Below are 21483 nucleotides of genomic sequence, written 5' to 3'. Positions count from 1 at the left end.
CTGAAAATTCGACGTTGTGGCAGATCGTAAGTCTATTCATGATGAAATGTCAAAGCATACTGAGCATCTTTCTCTTTGACACCATGTCTGAAATCCCACGTGATCTGTCAAATACTAATGCATGAAAATCCTAACCTCAAAAGAATCACCCTTTAGTTTTTATCCAATTTGCCTGAAATTGGAAATCTAAAAGTGTTTTAGGACCATCAAAGAGTGTGCCTATCGGTCCATGTTTTGGTATAGCCCCTATATAGACCGATTTCCGGATTTTGCTTCTTGGGCGTCCTGAAGCTGTATTTTTTTATCCAATTTGCCTGAAATTGGAAATTTTGAGATATTTTAGGAAGAAAGGAAGAGATATTTTAGGTGTGAAGAAAGTGGGGTGTATCGGTCCATGTTTTGGTATAGACTCCATCTAGACTGACCTCCCGATTTTACTTCTTGGACGTCTAGAAACTGTATTTACAACCCGATTTGCTTGAAATTGGAAATCTAGAGGTGTTTTGGGACCATAAACAGGTGTGTCGAAAATGGTTCGTATCGGTTTCGTATAGCCCCCATATAGGCTGATCTCCTGATTTTATTTTTTGGGCGTCTAGATACTGTATTTTCTATTCGATTTGCTTGAAATTTAAAGTCTAGAGGTATTTTGAGAGCGCAAATAGGTGCGTCGAAAATGGGGAGTATCGGTCCAAGTTTTGATATATCTCCCATATAAACCAATCCCCCAATTTGGGGTCTTGAGCTTCTAGAAACTGTATTTTGATTTGATTTGCCTAAAATTGGAAATCGAGATGTATTTTAGGACTAAATACAAATAGGTGTACAGAAAATGGGTTGTATCGGGCCATGTGTCGTTGTAGCCCCCATATAGACCGATCTCTTATATGTACTTCTTGGACTTATAGAATCCGTAGTTTTTATCCAATTTGCCAGAAATTAGAAATCTAGAGGTATTTTAGGACCATAAAGAGGTGTGTCGAAAATGGTCCGTATCGGTCCAAGTTTTGGTATAGCCCCCTTATAGACTGATCGCCTGATTTTGGATTTCGTAGTTTTAAACCAATTTGTCTGAAATTGGAATTCTAGAAGTATTTGAGGAACATTAAATGGTTTGTCGAAAATTTTGAGTATTGGTCCATGTTTTGGCATAGCCCCCATATAGACCTACCTCCCGGATTTACTTCTTAGGCTGATAGAATCTGTAGTTTTTATCCACTTTGCCTGAAAATGTAAATATGCTGGTATTTTCAGACCCTCAAAAATTTGTATCGCATTTATTCCTACCGGCCCATTATGTAAGACATTGATCGAACGACCGATTTCACTTCTTGAGGGTATAGCAGGAGCACTGATTATAAAAATAGCTTGAAAATAAAAGTAAAATTTCCAGATTTTACTCCTCGTTATCATTTAAATAATGGTGGTAAAAACTACGGATTTAAGATTTCAAATCAAGTTTTTTTTTTTTCATCATTTACACGATATTTCTCTAAAATTCAAAGAAAATTGGTTCTTATAAATCCAGAATCTGATCTAGTCTTCATAGGTACAATCTTTAAATTTATCTTCGAGAAGTGTAATGGTTGAATTGATCTGCTTGGGAGAATATCTGTCATTAAACCCTACATATATTATGAAGATACCCGCACCGACGAAAAGTTTTCAAAGGAAACTATTATATTTGATTCATGGTGGTGGGTATTTAAGATTCGGCCCGGCCGAACTTACTACTGTATATACTTGTTTTCTTATCTTTCCGGCATTATGTGGCTACCACGGCGAAGTTCACAAATCGACCCATTTTTTGGCTTCCTCATATGAACGAAAATTCTGATCAGCTAGGTCTTATGTCATCGATCGGAACAAGTGGTAATAAGAAGAAGCAATATCTGAGTTATATGGAAAACAGGGTTCAACTTCCCATTTGAATGTTTCCAAAATGAATTGAAAAATGGCCGATCGTTATCGAGCTGCAAACTCACCGTTTAGTGCCTTTCCAAATATTGGCTTAGACACATCATTGGAGTTTAGTAAAAAACTTCTGTGAAGGCTTCACTCGGTTGCAGCAGCTCAAGGTACACCACACCCAGTTAGTTCTACCAAATAGACAGCATAAGCTTCTTTACATGTATATTTGATTTTGCCTTCGACATAAAGGAGGAGATATCATATAACCACACTGAAAAAACAGTGAACCCTTTTCCATTGCAAAATGAACTAAAATGTAGTAATATTGACCATGATTTAGCCCTTAAGGTTTTTATACCCTCCACCATAGGATGGGGGTATATTAACTTTGTCATTCCGTTTGTAACACATCGAAATATTGCTCTAAGACCCCATAAAATATATATATTCTGGGTCGTGGTGAAATTCTGAGTCGATCTAAGCATGTCCGTCCGTCCGTCCGTCTGTCCGTCTGTCCGTCTGTCCGGCTGTCCGTCCGTCTGTGGAAATCACGCTAACTTCCGAACGAAACAAGCTATCGACTTGAAACTTGGCACAAGTAGTTGTTATTGATGTAGGTCGGATGGTATTGAAAATGGGCCATATCGGACCACGTTTACGTATAGCCCCCATATAAACCGATCCCCAAATTTGGCTTGGGGAGCCTCCCGGAGCAGCAAAATTCATCCGATCCGGTTGAAATTTGGTACGTGGTCTTAGTATACGGTCTCTAACAACCATGCAAAAATTGGTCCATATCGGTCCATAATTATATATAGCCCCCATATAAACCGATCCCCAGATTTGACTTCCGGAGCCTCTTGGAGGGGCAAAATTCATCCGATCCGATTGAAATTTGGTACCTGATGTAAGTATATGGTCTCTAACAACCATGCAAAAATTGGTAAATATCGGTCCATAATTATATATAGCCCCCATATAAACCGATCCCCAGATTTGACCTCCGGAGACTTTTGGAGGGGCAAAATTCATCCGATCCGGTTGAAATTTGGTACCTGATGTTAGTATACGGCCTCTAACTACCATGCAAAAATTGGTCCATATCGGTCCATAATTATATATAGCTCCCATATAAACCGATCCCCAGATTTGACCACCGGAGCCTCTTGGAGGAGCAAAATTCATCCGATCCGGTTGAAATTTAGTACATGGTCTTAGTATACGGTTTTTAACAACCATGCAAAAATTGGTCCATATCGGTCCATAATTATATATATCCCCTATATAAACCGATCCCCAGATTTGACCTCCGGAGCCTCTTGGAAGAGCAAAATTCATCCGATCCAGTTGAAATTTGGTACATGGTGTTAGTATATGGTCTCTAACAACCATGCAAAAATTGGTCCATATCGGTCCATAATTATATATAGTTCCCATATAAACCGTCCCCAGATTTGACGTCCGGAACCTCTTGGAGGAGCAAAAGTCATCCGATACGGTTGAAATTTGGTACATTTTGTCAATATATGGCCTGTAACAGCCATGTAAAAATTGGTCCATATCGGTCTTTAGTTATATATAGCCGATGACTTATTACACAAAAATTGGTCCATATCGCCAAAAATAATCTACCAAAACTTTATTTCCATAGAAAATTTTGTCAAATTTTATTACTATAGAAAGTTTTGTCAAAATTTCATTTCTATAGAAAGTTTTGTCAAAAGTTTATTTCTATACAAATGTTTGTCAAAATTTTATTTCCATAGAATATTTTGTCAGAATTTTATTTCTATAGAAAATTTTGTAATCTACCAAAACTTTATTTCCATAGAAAATTTTGTCAAATTTTATTACTATAGAAAGTTTTGTTAAAATTTCATTTCTATAGAAAGTTTTGTCAAAAGTTTATTTCTATAGAAATGTTTGTCAAAATTTTATTTCTATAGAAAATTTTGTAAAAAAAATATTTCTGTAGAAAATTTTGTAAACATTTTATTTCTATACAAAATTTTGTCAAAATTTTATTTCTATACAAAATTTTGTCAACATTTTATTTCTATAGAAATTTTTGTCAAAATTGTATTGCTATAGAAAATTTTGTCAACATTTTACTTCCATAGAAAATTTTGTCAACATTTTATTTCTATAGAAAATTTTGTCAAGTTTTTATTTCTATAGAAAATTTTGTCAAATTTTTATTTCTATAGAAAATTTTGTCAAAATTTTATTTCTATAGAAATTTTTGTCAAGGTTTCATTTCTATAGAAAATTTTGTCAAAATTTTATTTCTATAGAAAATTTTGTCAAACTAGATTATATACGTATTTAATCTGCCTTTTTTGTTTAATATATACCCCGTATGGGCTAACTTACAATTTAGAAGACAGTGTTAAAAAGTTTTACGATACCTTGCCATCGGCAAGTGTTATCGCAACCCAAGTAATTCGATTGTGGATGACAGCCTTTAGTAGAAGTTCCTACGCAATCCATGGTGGAGGGTACATAAGATTCGGCCTGGCCGAACTTACGGCCCTATATACTTGTTTTCAACTTGTCTAGTTTATAATTCTCTTAAATTGTAGTTCATCTATAACATTGTATTTTAGTTCATTTTTACAACACCATAAGATTTATATACCCCTACCAAGTTAAGAAGTCAGTATTATTTTGGTTTACTTGCTTATTTTTAGGGAAACTTTTATTTTTAAATCAATCATTCCACAGTACAGAGAAATTAAATAATTAAAGGAACAACAAACCGTTTTACTATTATGAAAATTTTTATACATTAAAATTAAACTTTCTTTAAGCAAAAGTACTTTATTATAAAAACTTATGATGAAAGTTCTTCATACAATGTTTTTTGTGACTAAAAATTATGACCACGAGGAACAAGAAAGTAGTTCATTTGAACTCGCTGTTTGGACATTTTGACTTATCCGTTTTTTATTCATCGTAGGTAAATTTTTCACATATCTTGCTGAAAAAAATGGAAGCAATAATGGAAATTGTTAAAAATTAACACCATGTAATAAAATATAATTTTTTAATTCTTTATTTTAGCTTGTAACTTACCATATTTGGGGCATTTTATCAAATGGTGTAAGGAATTCAACTTTTATTTGGAAAACGTATCTCATAAAATTTGTACCTGAAACAATTAGAGAAATAATGAAGTATTCTAAAACTGTGTTGTTATCGATGTGAAGGATATAATAAAATAAATATTCTAGTTGAAAGAAAGCCAAAGTTTTAATATAAAACTTACCAATTCTCTATTAAATTGTACGCTGAGGGGAAATATAAAAAATTATCCAAATGTATTTGGGCTATTCTGAAATTAAATATTTATTTTTTACATTAAATAAAATTAAAATTATAAAATTATTTCCAAAAAGTCTAATGAATAAAATAATATTATGCATAAAAAACAAATATTCTGGTTAAAAGAAAGTTAAAGAATCCTTACCAATTCACTATTAAATTACAAAGGAGTACTATTTTTTTTTTCAAATTTTTAAGGGGTTATTCTGAAATTAAATATTTGTTCTTTTACATTAAAAATATTACATTGGTTTCCAAAAAAATTGATTAAAGTAATGCTAAAATAAGGTATTAAAAACGTGTAATTTTGATGATAAAAAGGTCATAAAAACGTATATATTCTAGTTGAAAGAAAGTCAAATTTTAAAGGAAACTTACCAATTCTCTATTTTTTAAATTTGTTCGAACCCATCTGGAGTTGTTCTGAAATTAAATATTGCTTTTGCAACAAAGAAAAACATTAAACTGGTTTCCAAAAAAATTAATTAACAAATAATATACATAAAAAATATTATTTTTAAAAGAAAGCCATATTAAAAAAAAAACAATACTTACCAATTTATGACTAAACTGTATAACAAAAATTTTCCAAATTCTTCTGAAATTGAATATTAACTTATTACATTGAATAATAAAAATTTCAATACACTTTCAATTTCAAAATATTTTCCTAAATATTCTTAATAACTTTTCTCTAAAATACCGATAAAATATTAATAACTTTCATTTAAAAGGTTTAATAAACAAACACCAATATATGTCTCAAAATTCCAAAATATTCCATGCCTTTATATTCCCCTGTTGCTTATTAAAAGATGCAACAGCCCACGCCAACGCCAACTATACAACTGAAGCATGCCAAACAAAACCAAGCAAAGCCAAAACATTCCTACAACAACAAAAACACATGTGCCTTTATTGAAAACAACACCTCATCCAGCCAAATAAACCATCCACGAATAACAAACACACACACACAAACCACTAAATGAACAAAAATAAAAACAACCCCACGCTCATGTATACGCAACAAAACTCAAGTAACATCATCTTTACATTAATCACATTCCACTATGCCGATAAAGATCTCTGTACTATGCATTAGTTCATTGCATCTGCTGACAATTTAATCTAAGAATAATATTCGTAAAGACACACCAGTTTATGAACGATGAAACCTTTAACTTACAATTTGCAAAATTTTCATGAAATGTTATCTACCATTTTTGACGAAAATTTCTATAAATTTAATTACATGTGAACTAAACATATTTCATTGGGTAATTTTTTACCAACAATTATTAACTATAGGAATTGTCAGTAAGAAATTGCTATCCACTTTCTAGTTCATTTTTCGTAAGAAAAAATATTTTCTCATACAAAAAAATCTTATAGTAAATTGCACTTATTATTTAGAAAATACTTTACATTTCACAAGTAGTTTTATAGCATGGCAAACGAATTTTTAACTACCAGTTAAGAATTTTTTAAAGGAAATTTCCATCGTATTTTGTAGGCCATGAACTAAACGATTGCTATTTAGAATTTGTAAAATTTCCTTTCGAGTAGTTAAATTTCGTTGAAGATACGAAAAATGAACTAAAATTCTGGAACAATTTTACTTCAATTATTTATTTATTTATTTATTGTTTATTTTAATCATACAGTAAATGTATGATAAAAAAGAAAAATGAAAAGTAGCATTGGCTGCTAAGGCCATCAGCTAATTTTACTTCAATTTCATGAGATTTCCCATGGAATGACCCCTATACAAGAACATGGAATTTTTCTCCATTCCCGATCAGATTGAATGGACTTTTTGGTAAATATTTTATCGAGACACTACCCAGAAAAATGACGTCCCAAATGTTATTTTGAAAATTTGTTTATTGGCAAGCAAACATCGGTAGTGACTATTCGGTTTTAGTATGTCGCATATATTTCTCCTTTTAATGTCGATGGTAAAGATGTTGGCTACAAAACTACTGAAAATGGAACAATGACATTATTGAATAGAGTGAATCAAACAATTCAGAAATAGAGAAAATCAAGAAGAAAGAGAGAAAATTTTATTGAAAAAATAAAAAAAAAAATTAAAATCATGGTTTATTTCCTATATTAAAAAAAAATCCTCTAACCGTCCCCATCCAAAATAAAAATGTCTCATCGTTCATTTGTCTAATTTTCAATGTTTATACAAATGTCTACAAATAAAAGGCAAAAAATATATACATATCTTCTGTCTTTCATTGGAAGACAAGAAGGTTAATGGCATCGCAACATGCCAACGTGTCAGGTCAAATGTCACCTTTCATTAAGGAGGAAGTATCACCACAAAATTAACGAATGTCGAGAGCAACTAATTTTGTGCAAATTGGGTGTGTCATTTGTTAAATGCCTTCACTCTCAGGATTCTATTTCAGCCAATGGGAAGTGGTAAAAATACACAAAACAATAAAATATTCAAAATAGACCACAATATAATATTTCTTAAATTCTGGAGGCTATTATCGTTGGTATAGAAAGTTGTCATTTTTATACCCACCACTATAGAATGGTGATGGGGGTATAATAAGTTTATCATTCCGTTTGTAACACATCGAAATATCGATTCCCGACTATATAAAGTTTATATATTCTTGATTAGGGAGAAATTCTAAGACGATATAAGCATGTCCGTCTGTCCGTCTGTCTGACTGTTGTAATCACGCCACAGCCTTCAATATCGTCCTGAAATTTGGCACAGATTTTTGCAGTTTGCAGGCAGGTCAAGTTCGAAAATGGGCTATATTGGTCCATTTTTATACCCACCACCATAGAATGGTGACGGGGGTATAATAAGTTTGTCATTCCGTTTGTAACACATCAAAATATCGATTTCCGACTATATAAAGTATATATATTCTTGATCAGGGAGAAATTCTAAGACGATATAACGATGTCCGTCTGTCTGTCTGTCTATCTGTCTGTTGTAATCACGCTACAGTCTTCAATAATGAAGCAATCGTGCTGAAATTTTGCACAAACTCGTCTTTTGTCTGCAGGCAGGTCAAGTTCGAAGATGGGCTATATCCGTCCAGGTTTTGATATAGTCCCCATATAAACCGACCTCCCGATTTGGGGTCTTGGGCTTATAGAAATCGTACTTTTTATCCAATTTGCATGAAATTTGAAATCTAGAGGTATTTTATGACCATAAAGAGGTGTGCCAAAAATGGTGAGTATCGGTCCATGTTTTGGTATAGCCCCCATATAGACCGATCTCCCGATTTTACTTCTTGGGCTTATAGAAACCGCAGTTTTAATTCAATTTACCTGAAATTGGAAATCTAGAGGTATTGTAGGACCACAAATACGTGTGCCAAAAATTGGGAGTATCGGTCCATGTTTTGGTATGGTCCCCATATAAAACGACTTCCCAATTTGGGGTCTTGGGCTTATAAAAACCGTAGTTTTTATCCAATTTGTCTGAAATTGGAAATCTAGAGGTATTTTGGGACCATAAAGAGGGATGCCGAAAATGGTGAGTATCGGTCCATATTTTGGTGTAGCCCCCATATAGACCGATTTCCCGATTTTACTTCTTGGGCTTCTGGAATCCGAAGTTTTTATCCTATTTGCCTGAAATTGGAAATCTAGAGGTATTTTAGGACCATCAAAAAGTTTCCCGAAAATGGTGCCTATCGGTCCATGTTTTGATATAGCCCCCATATAGACCGATCTCCCGATTTTATTTCTTGGTCTTCTAGAATCCGTAATTTTTACCCAATTTGCCTCAAATCGGAAATCTAGCAGTATTCTAGGACCTTAAAGAGGTGTGCCGAAAATGGTGAGTATCGGTCTATGTTTTGATATAGCCCCCATATAGACCGATCTCCCGATTTTATTTCTTCGGGATCTTGAATCCGTATTTTTTTTACCCAATTTGCCTGAAATTGGAAATCTAGAGGTATTCTAGGATCATAAAGAGCTGTGCCGAATATATTGAGTATCGGTACAGTTTATGATATAGCCCCCTTATAAACCGGCCCTCCGATTTGGGGTCTAGATTCTAGAACTACAATTAAATGTGCTGAATACTGTGTGTATCCTTCCATGTTTTGGTATAGCCCCGTCGAACCGGGAGTTCAGTGTAATGGTAATTTAACTCTTCGAAATTGTAGTTTTTATGCGATGTGCCACAAATTAAAAATATACTGGTATTTTAGACTCATAACAAAGTGTTTATGATTTAGTTTTATCAGTCCATTTGGTAAGGCCTCTATATAGACCGATTTCACTTATTGAGGGTATAGAAAGCGCACTGATCTGCTTGGGAAAATATCTGTCCAAACCCCCCTGAAATGTTCAACGGAAACTATTATATTTGATTCATGGTGATGGGTATTTAAGATTCGGTCCGGCCGAACTTACTACTGTATATTCTTGTTACAGTTAAGGTTATTCAACATGAGGTAAATAAAATAAAAACACACGTTTACAGCAGAAAATTTTATCAAAAATTTTCTATTTCTATAGAAAATTTTGTTAAAATTTTATTTCAATAGAAAATTTTGTCAAAATTTTATTGCAACAGAAAATGTTATCAAAATTTGATTTCTATAGAAATGTTGCCAAAGATCTATTGCTATAAAAAATTTAGTCTAAATTTTATTACAATAGAAAACTTAGTCTTAATTTTATTTCTATAGAAAAATTTGTCAAAATTTCTTTTCTATAGAAAAATTTGTCAAAATTTAATTTCTATATGAAATTTTGTCAAAATTTTATTTCTATAGGAAATTTTGTCAAAATTTTTTGTTAAAGTTTTATTTCTATAAAAAAATTTATATATATTTTATTTCTAGAGAAGATTTTGTCAAAATTTCATTTTTATATAAGATTTTGTTAAAATTTCATTTCTATAAAAATTGTATCAACATTTTATTTCTATCGAAAATTTTGTCAACATTTTATTTTTGGAGAACTTTGGTCACAATTTTATTTCTTTAGAACATTTTTTCAAAAATTTTATTGCTATAAAAAATTTTATTTTAATATTTTATTTCTATAGAAGATTTTGTTAAAATTTCATTTTTTAGAAGATTTTGTTCAAATTTCATTTCAATAGAAAATTTTGACAAATAACTATTGCTATAGGAAATTTTATCAACATTTTATTTCAATAGAAAATTTTGTCTAAATTTTATTTCTGTAGAAAATTTTGTCTAAATTTTATTCCTATAGAAAGTTTTATCAAAACTCCATTTCTATAGAAAATTTTGGCAAAATTTTATTTTTAGACAACTTTGGTCAAAATTTTGTTTCTATAGAAAATTTTGTCACAAATTTTTTCAAAATTGTATTGCTATATTTAAATTTTATTCCTATAGAAAGTTTTATCAAAACTCCATTTCTATAGAATATTTTGTCAAAATTTGATTTTTATAGAAGATTTTGTTCAAATTTCATTTCCATAGAAAATTTTGACAAAATTTTATTGCTATAGAAAAAATTATCAAGATTTTATTTCTATAAAAAATTTTGTCTAAATTTTATTGCTATAAAAAATTTTGCAAAATTTTAATTAATTAATTTTAATTAATTAATTTTAATTAACTAATTTTATCAAAACTTTATTTCTATATAAAATTTTGTTAAGATTTTATTTCAATAGAAAATTGTATCAAAATTTAATTTCTATTAAAAATTTTTTCTAAATTTTATTTCAATAGAAAATTTTGTCAAAATGTTATTTCTATAAAAAATGTTGACAAAATTCTATTTTTGGAGAACTTTGGTCAAAATTTTATTTCTATAGAAAATTTTGTCAAAATTTTATTGCTATAGAAAATTTTATCAAAATTTTATTGCTGTATAAAATTTTGTCAAAATTTTATTGCTATAAAAAATTTTGCAAAATTTTAATTCAATAGAAAATTTGGTTAAGGTTTTATTTCTATAGAAAATTTTATCAATATTATATTTCTATAGAAGTTTTTGTCAAAATTTCATTTTAATAGAAGATTTTCTTAATTTTTTTTTTATGGAAAATTTTGACAAAGTTCTATTGCTACAGAAAATTGTATCAAAATTTTATTTCTTTAGAAAATTTTGTCTAAATTTTATTTCTATAGAAAATTTTGTCCAAATTTAATTTCTATAGAAAAGTTTGTCTAAATTTTATTTCCATTGAAAGTTTTATCAAAACTACATTTTTATAGAAAATATTGTCAACATTTTATTTTTAGATAACTTTGGTCAAAATTTTATTTCTGTAGAAAATTTTGTCAAAAATTTTATTGCTATACAAATTTTTTTATTGCTATAAAAAATTTTGCCAAAATTTTAATTCAATAGAAGATTTTGTTAAGGTTTTATTTCTATAGAAAATTTTATCAACATTTTATTTCTATAGAAAATTTTGTCTAAATTTTATTTCTATAGAAAATTTTGTCAAAATTTTATTTCTATAGAAAATTTTGTCAAAATTTTATTGCTTGAGAAATTTTTGTAAAAATGTTATTGCTAGAGAAATTTTTGTAAAAATTTTATTGCTATACAATTTTTTTTCAAAATTTTAGTGTTATAAAAAATTTTGCCAAAATTTTAATTCAATAGAAAATTTTGTTAAAATTTTTATGGAATATTTTGACAAAGTTCTATTGCTACAGAAAATTTTATCAACAATTTATTTCATTATATTACATGTTAGCCTGATACCGAAACAGGCAATTGACGTCCAAATGCATTATATCTAATTATACAATTATTTTTCGAGCTTTATGGACAGATATAGATTAAGGAACATGGTTAATAGAGCCATTGAAAAGAAAACGCCAGATACAAATCTATACACGCCTGGACTGTACATGTTTCGGTTCGGGCGAATGAACCTTTCCACAGCCTTTAGTATAGATCTGGCTGTATAACAATTTATTTCTACAGAAAATTTTGTCTAAATTTTATTTCTATATAAAATGTTGTCTACATTTTATTCCTATAGAAAGTTTTTTCAAAACTTTATTTCAATACAAAATTTTGTCAAAATTTTATTTCTAAAGAACTTTGAACATGTTTTTAAAGTTTTATTTTTATAGAAAATTTTGTAAAAAATGTATTGCTATAGAAAATTTTATCAAAATTTTATTGCTATAGAAAACTTTGTCAAAATTGTTTTTCCTATGTACAATTTTGTCAAAATTTTATTGCTATAGAATTTTTTTAAAAATTTTATTGCTATAAAGAGTTTTGTCAAAACTTTATTTCTTAGAATATTTTGTTAATTTTTTTTTTCTGTAGAAAATTTTTTTAAATTTTATTTCCATAGGAAATTTTATTAAATTTTATTTCTATTAAAATTTTGTCAAAATTGTATTTCTCTTAAAATTTTGTCAAAATTTTATTTTTATAAAAAATTTGGCAAAATTTTATTTCTATTAAAATTTTGTCAAAATTTTATTTCTATTAAAATTTTGTCAAAATTTTATTTCTAGTAAAATTTTGTCAAAATTTTATTTCTATTAAAATGTTGTCAAAATTTTATTTCTCAAGAAAATTTTCTGAAAACTTTATATCAATAGAGAATTTTGTCAAAACTTTATTTTTATATACAATTTTGTCAACATTTTATTTCTATAGAAAATGTTCTTAAAATTTTATTTCTGTAGAAAATTGTGTTTAAATTTTATTTCTATAGAAAATTTTAACAAACTTTTATTTGTATAGACAATTTAAAAAATTTTATTTCTATAGAAAATTTTAACAAAATTTTATTTCTATAAAAAACTTTATATAAAAATAATTGATGTGTCTCTTAGCTGCAGAGGAAATCTTCGTTAAATCTACCAAAACACCAAGAATTCTGGTAAAAAAATCTACCATTTTTGCTAGAATTCCACAAACTGTAGGAACCGTGTGTGTGACCCCTTAATTCTTTGCCTCTTTCGATGTTTATATTTTTGTTTTATTACAATATCTGATTTAATGGACTTTTTTCAATTATTAAAAAAACATATTCTCGAGATATATCGCTGAATATAAAATGTAAATAGGCAAATTGAAATTAATTACATTTTTAAAAATATATATTTTGTTAATATTTTATTTCATTCCATTCATCCGCAACAGCATCCGCAAACACATACCACAAGGCCAATATATCACACAGATAAAAAGCCTAAGGTATTAAATCGATCGATTTCTATACAAGCAATTTAATATGGTGTTGTGATGAAGCATCATTAATTGCAATTAACTTCAATATCAATTATTTACAATATCGTTAATAATAGTCGTCGTAATTTAAAAGACCTAAATAGTATTTGTAAATGTAGTGCGGTGCTTTGGGCATTTCCTATTGCTTGATATAATTAAATATTTTTAAAATGCAAACCAAAAAAGAAAAAAACAATTTCATATTAACGGAAATATTTAAATATTCTGTCACAATTAATAATAAATTTTATTCATACATTTATTTACTATTTATGTCTGTACGTATATTGTGGTCATTTCCTTCTATATTATGGAATATTATTTGCATAAAAATGCCAAGAATTTTATATGTGTGTCATTCGCCATATAATAATTAAGTAGCTCGTTTTTAGATTGAATTTTTGGTGAAGACATTTTAATTTACTATAAAATGAATTTATAGTTTGAGAGTGGATGGCTGGATGTAGTACAAATTGCTTTAAAATATTCATAAACTCCAGAAATATATGAAATTTTGTATTAAAATACTTTAACTTTTTTTTGGCAAATAGAGTTAGTAAATATTTGTGTGGTTGAGACAATTATTTATGTATTTCGTGGGAGCTTGTAGTATATAAATAATTTAAAAGATATGAAATAAAGTTCTTAGTGGGGCTTGGTGTCCTATACGTGATATTATTTTTAATTTTCTTGTTATTCATACGCACCCGTGCACTCACATATATGCTCTATGCCAATATGGATTAACTGATTAGCTAAGTAAAACCCAACCCTGTGAATTTACATCTGAATTTTGTTATTTTGGTTAATCTAAATCATTTACAGGGTGGCTGATATGTACTGCCACCAACTTCAGATTGCTAAACCGTTTGTCTGACAGCAGACCGATTTATTCCAGTGCGAAATATTAGGAAGAATGAATTATGAATAAATAAAAATAAAACAAAAAGATCCCAAGCTTGGCAGAAATAGTAAACATTATTTAAATAAAAAAGATCGAATAAGAAACAAAATAACTCAAGTTTAAAAGCTAACAAAAGCATTTCGATTTATTGCCTTCAGAAATAAATTTATTCGTGAGGGAATTCACGCGTGGTAGTGTGATTATTTTATATTTGCCTCGATTGGCCACCAGAACTCAAACGCAACTGATCGTAATGGTGTGGGCTGCCATAATGATCGATGGTCGGACCATTTCAACAACCATGAAGACCAAATAAATGCCGAATATTATCGGACAAAAATATTCCAAAGGCGGTATTGAAGCTCTCGGCAGACAACCATTTCCAACAAAATTCAGCACCATAACATTCAGCATGTGTTAACTAAGAAGAGCTTGAATAGTAGGTTAGTCGCCTCATTTCTACCGCGAAAGCATACCAAAATCTCCGGATTTCAATCTGTTGCGCTTGGGGCATTTTCTTCTTCTACTGATGGCTTTTTCATCGAACTGAAAGCCATAATTTTTGCCAAAGGTTGTCAATTCGTACAAATCTTTTAACAATGAAATTAGAAAAAAAGTATATACAGCATCAAGTTCGTCGTAGCGGGTTACTTAATAATATATAGAATTTTAGTGGGGGTTTGATGACAGATATTCTCCCAAGTAGATCAGTTTAACCAGTACGCTTTCCGAAAATATAATTAAAAATTTTAACATGTTATTTTAGTTTTAAAGGAATCATAAACACATCATATATGTATTCAAGAAAACTATGAAATATCGCCCTAACTTGAAATTTAATATCTGCCATTATTTAAATGATTACAAGAAAAAAATCTGGAAATATTTCTTTCGTTTTGATATCTATATGGAGGTCCTACCAAATGAACCGAGAAAAACTTTACTCGAAATTGTTTTTTTATGGTCTTAGATAACAGTGTACTTATAATTTTAAGCAAATTGGATAAAAACTACGGTTTATAGAAGTCCAAGTAGTCAAACAGGAAGTTCGGTCTATACGGGGACTATACCAAACCAAAAAGTGGACCGATACAGCCTATCTTCGAACTTGCCTTCACTTCACTAATTTCTGGATGATGGCGCCGTTATTGAAGGCTTTAGCGTGATTACAACAACCAGACAGACAAACGGACATGATTATATCGCCTTCGAATTTCTGCATAATTTTATTTCTATAGAAATTTTTTTCAAAATTTGACTTCTATAGAAAATTTTGTCAAAATTTTATTTCTATATAAATTTTTATCAAAATTTTATTTTTATAGACAATTTTGTTAAACTTGTATTTCTATACAAAATTGTGGAAAATTTTCATTCCTATAGATAATTTTGTAAAAAAAATATTTCTATGGAGAATTTTGTAAAAATTTCATTTTTATAAAAATTTTTGTCAAAATTGTATTTTTATGAAGAATTTTGATAAAAATTCATTTCTATAGAAAATCTTGTTAAAATTGTACTTCTATAGAAAATTTTGTTAAAATTTTATTTCTATAGAAAATTTTGCCAAAATTTTATTTTTATAGATAATTTTGTTAAACTTGTATTTCTGTAGAAAATTTTATCACAGTTTTATTTCTAAAGATAATTTTGTTAAACTTGTGTTTCTATAGATACTTTTTTTTTAAAATTTTATTTCTATAAAAAATTTTGTCACAATTTTAGTTCTATAGAAAACTATGTGAAAAATGTATTTCTATGGAGAATTTTGTCAACATTTCATTTCTATAGAAAATTAATTTTGTTAAACTTGTATTTCTATAGAAAATTTTGTCAAAATTTTATTTCTATAAATAATTTTGTTAAACTTGTATTTCTATAGATACTTTTTTAAAAATGTTATTTCCATAGAAAATTTTGTCAAAATTTCATTTCTATAGAAAATTTTTTTAAGATCTTATTTCTTTAGAAAATTTTCTTTTATATAAATAATTTTGTTAAACTTTTATTTCTATAGAAAATTTTGTCAAAATTTTATGTCAATAGAAAATTTTGTGAAAATTTTATTTCTATGGAGAAATTTGTCAAAATTTTATTTCTATAGAAAATTTTGTGAACATTTTATTTCTATAGAAAATTTTTAACATTTTATTTCTATAGCAAATTTTGTGAAAATTTTATTTCTATAGAAAATTTTGTGAAAATTTTAGTTATATAGAAAATTTTGTCGTAATTTTATTTCTGTAGAAAATATTGTCTATATTTTATTGATGTAGAAAATTATGTGAAAATTTTATTTCTATAAATAATTTTGTCAAAATTTAATTTCTATAAAAAATATTGTCAAAATTTCATTTCTATAGAAAATTTTGTCAAAATTTTATTTCTATTTTGTCAAAATTTTATTTCTATAGAAAATTTTGTCAAAATTTTATTTCTATAGAAAATTTTGTCAAATTTTTATTTCTATAGAAAATTTTGTCAATATTTTATTTCTATAGAAAATTTTGTCAAAATTTTATTATATTCATTTCTATAGAAAATTTTGTTAAAATTGTACTTCTATAGAAAATTTTGTTAAAATTTTATTTCTATAGAAAATTTTGCCAAAATTTTATTTTTATAGAAAATTTTGTCAAAATTTTATTTTTATTAAAAATGTCATTAAAAATTTATATCTATAAAAAATTTTGTCAAAATTTTATTTCTATAGATAATTTTGTTAAACTTGTATTTCTATAGATACTTTTTTAAAAATTTTATTTCTATAGAAAATTTTGTCAAAATTTTAGTTCTATGGAAAATTATGTGAAAAATGTATTTCTATGGAGAATTTTGTCAAAATTTCATTTCTATAGAAAATTTTTTCTAGATTTTATTTCTTTATAAAATTTTCTTTTATATAGATAATTTTGTTAAATTGTGTTTCTATAGAACATTTTGTCAAATTTTTATTTCTATAGAAAATTTTGTCAAAATTTTATTTCTATAGAAAATTTTGTCAAAATTTTATTTCTATAGAAATTTTTGTGAAAATTTTATGTCTATAGAAAATTTTGTGAATATTTTATTTCTATAGAAAATTTTGTTAAAATTTTATTTCTATAGAAAATTTTGTCAAAATTTTATTTCTATAGAAAATTTTGTCAAAATTTTATTTCTATAGAAAATTTTGTCAAAATTTTATTTCTATAGAAAATTTTGTAAAAATTTTATTTCTATAGAAAATTTTGTGAATATTTTATTTCTATAGAAAATGTTGTTAAAATTTTATTTCTATAGAAAATGTTGTTAACATTTTATTTCTATAGAAAATTTTGTGAAATTTTTATTTCTATAAAAAATTTCTTTAGAAAATTTTGTCAAAATTTTATTTCTACAGAAAATTATGCGTAAATTTTATTTCTATAGAAAATTTTGTGAAATTTTTATTTCTATAAAAAATTTTGTCTAAATTTTATTTCTATAGAAAATTTTGTCAAAATTTTATTTCTATAGAAAATTTTGTCAAAATTTTATTTCAATAGAAAATTTTGTCAACATTTTATTTCTATAGCAAATTTTGTGAAAATTTTATTTCTATAGCAAATTTTGTGAAAATTTTATTTCTATAGAAAATTTTGTGAACATTTTATTTCTATAGAAAATTTTGTTAAAATTTTATTTCTATAGAAAATTTTGTCAAAATTTTATTTCTATAGAATATTTTGTGGAAATTTTAGTTATATAGAAAATGTTTTTCGTAGTTTTATTTCTGTAGAAAATGTTGTCTAAATTTTATTGCTGTAGAAAATTATGTGAAAATTTTATTTCTATGAATAATTTTGTCAAAATTTAATTTCTATAAAAAAATATTGTCAAAATTTTATTTCTATTTTGTCAAAATTTTATTTCTATAGAAAATTTTGTCAAAATTTTATTTCTATAGAAAATTTGTCAAAATTTTATTTCTATAGAAAATTTTGTCAATATTTTATTTCTATAGAAAATTTTGTCAAAATTTTTTTTCTATAGAAAATTTTTTCAAAATTTTATTTCTATAGAAAATTTTCATTTCTATAGAAAATTTTGGAAAATTTTCATTTCTATGGAAAATGTTGTTAAAATTTTATTTCTATGAAAATTTTTGTCAAAATTTTATTTCTATAGAAAATTTTGTGAACATTTTATTTCTATAGAAAATTGTGTGAAAATTGTATTCCTGTAGAAAATTTCGCAAGATCTTATTTCTATATAAGTTTTGTCAAAATTGTATTTCTATGGAAATTTTTTTTTAAATTTTATTCCTATAGAAAATTTTGGAAAAATTTCGTTGCTATAGAAAATTTTGTGAAAATTTTATTATACCCTCCACCACTACTGTGGTACAGGGTATAATAAGTTTGTGCATTTGTATGTAACGCCAAGAAGGAAAGGTCTTAGACCCATCGTTTATTATACCGATCGTCTTAGAATTGAATACTGAGTCGATTTAGCGATGTCCGTCTGTCTTTCTGTCCGTCCGTCTATTCATGCATTTTTGTGTGCAAAGTACAGGTCGCAGTTTAAGTCCGATCGTTCTCAAATTTGGCATAGGGTCGTTTTGTGGGACAGAGACAATCGCTGTTGAGTTTGGAAAAAATCGGTTGAGATTTAGATATAGCTGTCATATATATTTATCCTCGATCTTGTCATAATTGGCATGTTTATCAACCGGTGTTCTTGAAATTCCGTACATCCACATATTTTATGATCCTCGAAAGCTTGCAAAATATCAGCCAAATCGCTTCAGGTTTAGATATAGCTCCCATATATATCTTTCGCCCGATTTAGACTCATATGACCACAGAGGCCAAAGTTTACCCCGGATTTTTGTGCAATTTTGCGCAGAGAGTATAATTGGCATTCTACTAGTGCGTGGTAAATTTGATTGAAATCGGTTGAGATTTAGATATAGCTCCCATATATATCTTTCGCCCGATTTGGACTTATATGGCCAAAATTTTATTTTTATAGAAAATTTTGTCAAAATTTTATTTCATTAGAAAATCTTGTTAAAATTTTATTTCTCTAGAAAATGTTGTCAAAATTTTATTTCTATAGAACATTTTGTCAAAATTGTATTTCTATAGAAAATTTTGTCAAAATTTTATTTCTATAGAAAATTTTGTCAAAAAATTTATTTCTATAGAAAATTTTTTCAGAATTTTAATTTTATAGAAATTTTGTGTTAAAATTTTATTTCTGTACGCAATTTTGACAAAATGTTAGTTCTTTAGAAAATTTTGTCAAAATTTTATTTCTATAGAAAATTTTGTCAAAATTTTATTTCTATAGAAAATTTTGTCAAAATGTTATTTCTATAGAAAATTTTGTCAAAATTGTATTTCAATAGAAAATTTTGTCAAAATTTTATTTCTATAGAAAATTTTGTCAGAATTTTATTTCGTTGTTTTTTTTTATTTCAGCTTAAAACCATACATTGACTAAACTACAAGTGTAGCTTAACCAACAGAGGAAAAGAATGTTTTGTCAAATTTATTTGGGCAAAGCCCTATAGACCGCAGGATGGTTGGATGGACGCACGTTTCGGAATTACCACATTCCTCATCAGTATCCTCTACTTGCAGCAAAACTGTCAACCAATTCTCAGAATAAATTCAGGCAGTTCACTAAACCCAAAAATAAACCACACTTGAACCTTCCGAAAACAAGGTTTTGTTTTGTTATTGCTGGTTTTTTCTTTAATCAGTGTTGTTGACTTTTTTATTTTAGCTTAAAACCATGCATTGACAAAACTATATGTGTAGCTTAACCAAGAGAGGAAAATAATGTTTGTCAAATTTTAGCAAATTTTGGAAAATTTTCATTTCTATAGAAAATTTTGTGAAAATTTTATTTCTATAGAAAATTTTGTTAAAATTTTAGTTCTTTTGAAAATGATTGTCATAATTTTATTTCTATAGAGAATTTTGTTTTTGAAAATTTTGTGAAAATTGTATTTATATAGAGAATTTTGTCAGAATTTCATTTCTATAGAAAAAATTATTAAAATTTTATTTCATTAGAAAATTATGTCTAAAATCTTGTCAGGTTGAGTACTCTAAGTTATCATATACACTCACTTTCCCCCTCCCTCCCCTTTTTATCTCTAATCTCTCACATGGTTTCGTTTCACATAAACAGATTTAACAAAAATGCTAACAAACCATAATACAATAAAATAATGCATGACGAGAACTCTTCAGTTGAACTTCTTCAGTTAAGTGGCAAATGTTGTCCAAACCAAACGGACAAAGTTTTCATCATTCTCTCTTGACTTTTGATTACTTTTCCTCTGGAATAGAGAAAAAAATTCATCGGAAATTTTGCATGTTTGCAAAGTTTGAAAAGTAATAAACATTGTTAGATTTTCAGCTTGCATTGCATGGTGAGACGATGTGATGATGCTATTGTCTTTGATCCTTTTGGCTTCATTCGTTCACTTTAGTTTAACACCAGTCTAATCGTTACATCTTCACATGCCCTGTGGTGCGTAGAACATACGTCCGAAGAAATCCTTCAAACTTGTATCTTCACCTACTTCTCTTAAATGTTCGTTGTGGTTTTATCTGCACTTTCATATGAAGTGGCAGTAAGTTGTAAGTTTTTTCCTAAATAGTTTTTCTTACAACTTGTTTCGTATGTGTGTTCGTATCCTGGTTTGTCCTTATCTTTTATGTGTGTGTCTGTGTCTTTTCACTCTATGTACACAGAGAGTGAGATGTGAAAACTTTCCTGGATTAGTAATTAGCAAAAGTCGTAGAAAGTTAGGGAAGCTTAATTAATTTTTGGTTACACAAAATTGATACCAGAAAAATGTTTTGAGGACTATGTGGATCAGTTGCTTGCTTGTTTGCTATGCTGAAATATCTTAAGAGTTGAGAATTTAATTGTTGCCACTAGTAACTCAATAATATCCATGTGTTAAAAGAAAACAAAAATCAATCTTGATGGGAAGATAGGAAAAATTAATGAAGAGAAATGTGTATAGTAGTCCAAGGGTTTTCTATGAATATTAGCGAGGAAAAACTGGATGAAAATCGGGGTGGAGAATAGATTCCGTGTCTGCCCAAGGCTCCAGTTCTGTCTTTGGGTTATTTTTCAGATAAAATTCGGCATTTATTTTG

This window comes from Haematobia irritans, chromosome 2, assembly GCF_050003625.1.
Source record: "Haematobia irritans isolate KBUSLIRL chromosome 2, ASM5000362v1, whole genome shotgun sequence".
NCBI lineage: Eukaryota > Metazoa > Arthropoda > Insecta > Diptera > Muscidae > Haematobia > Haematobia irritans.
Note: the sequence above shows the minus strand (reverse complement) of the source record.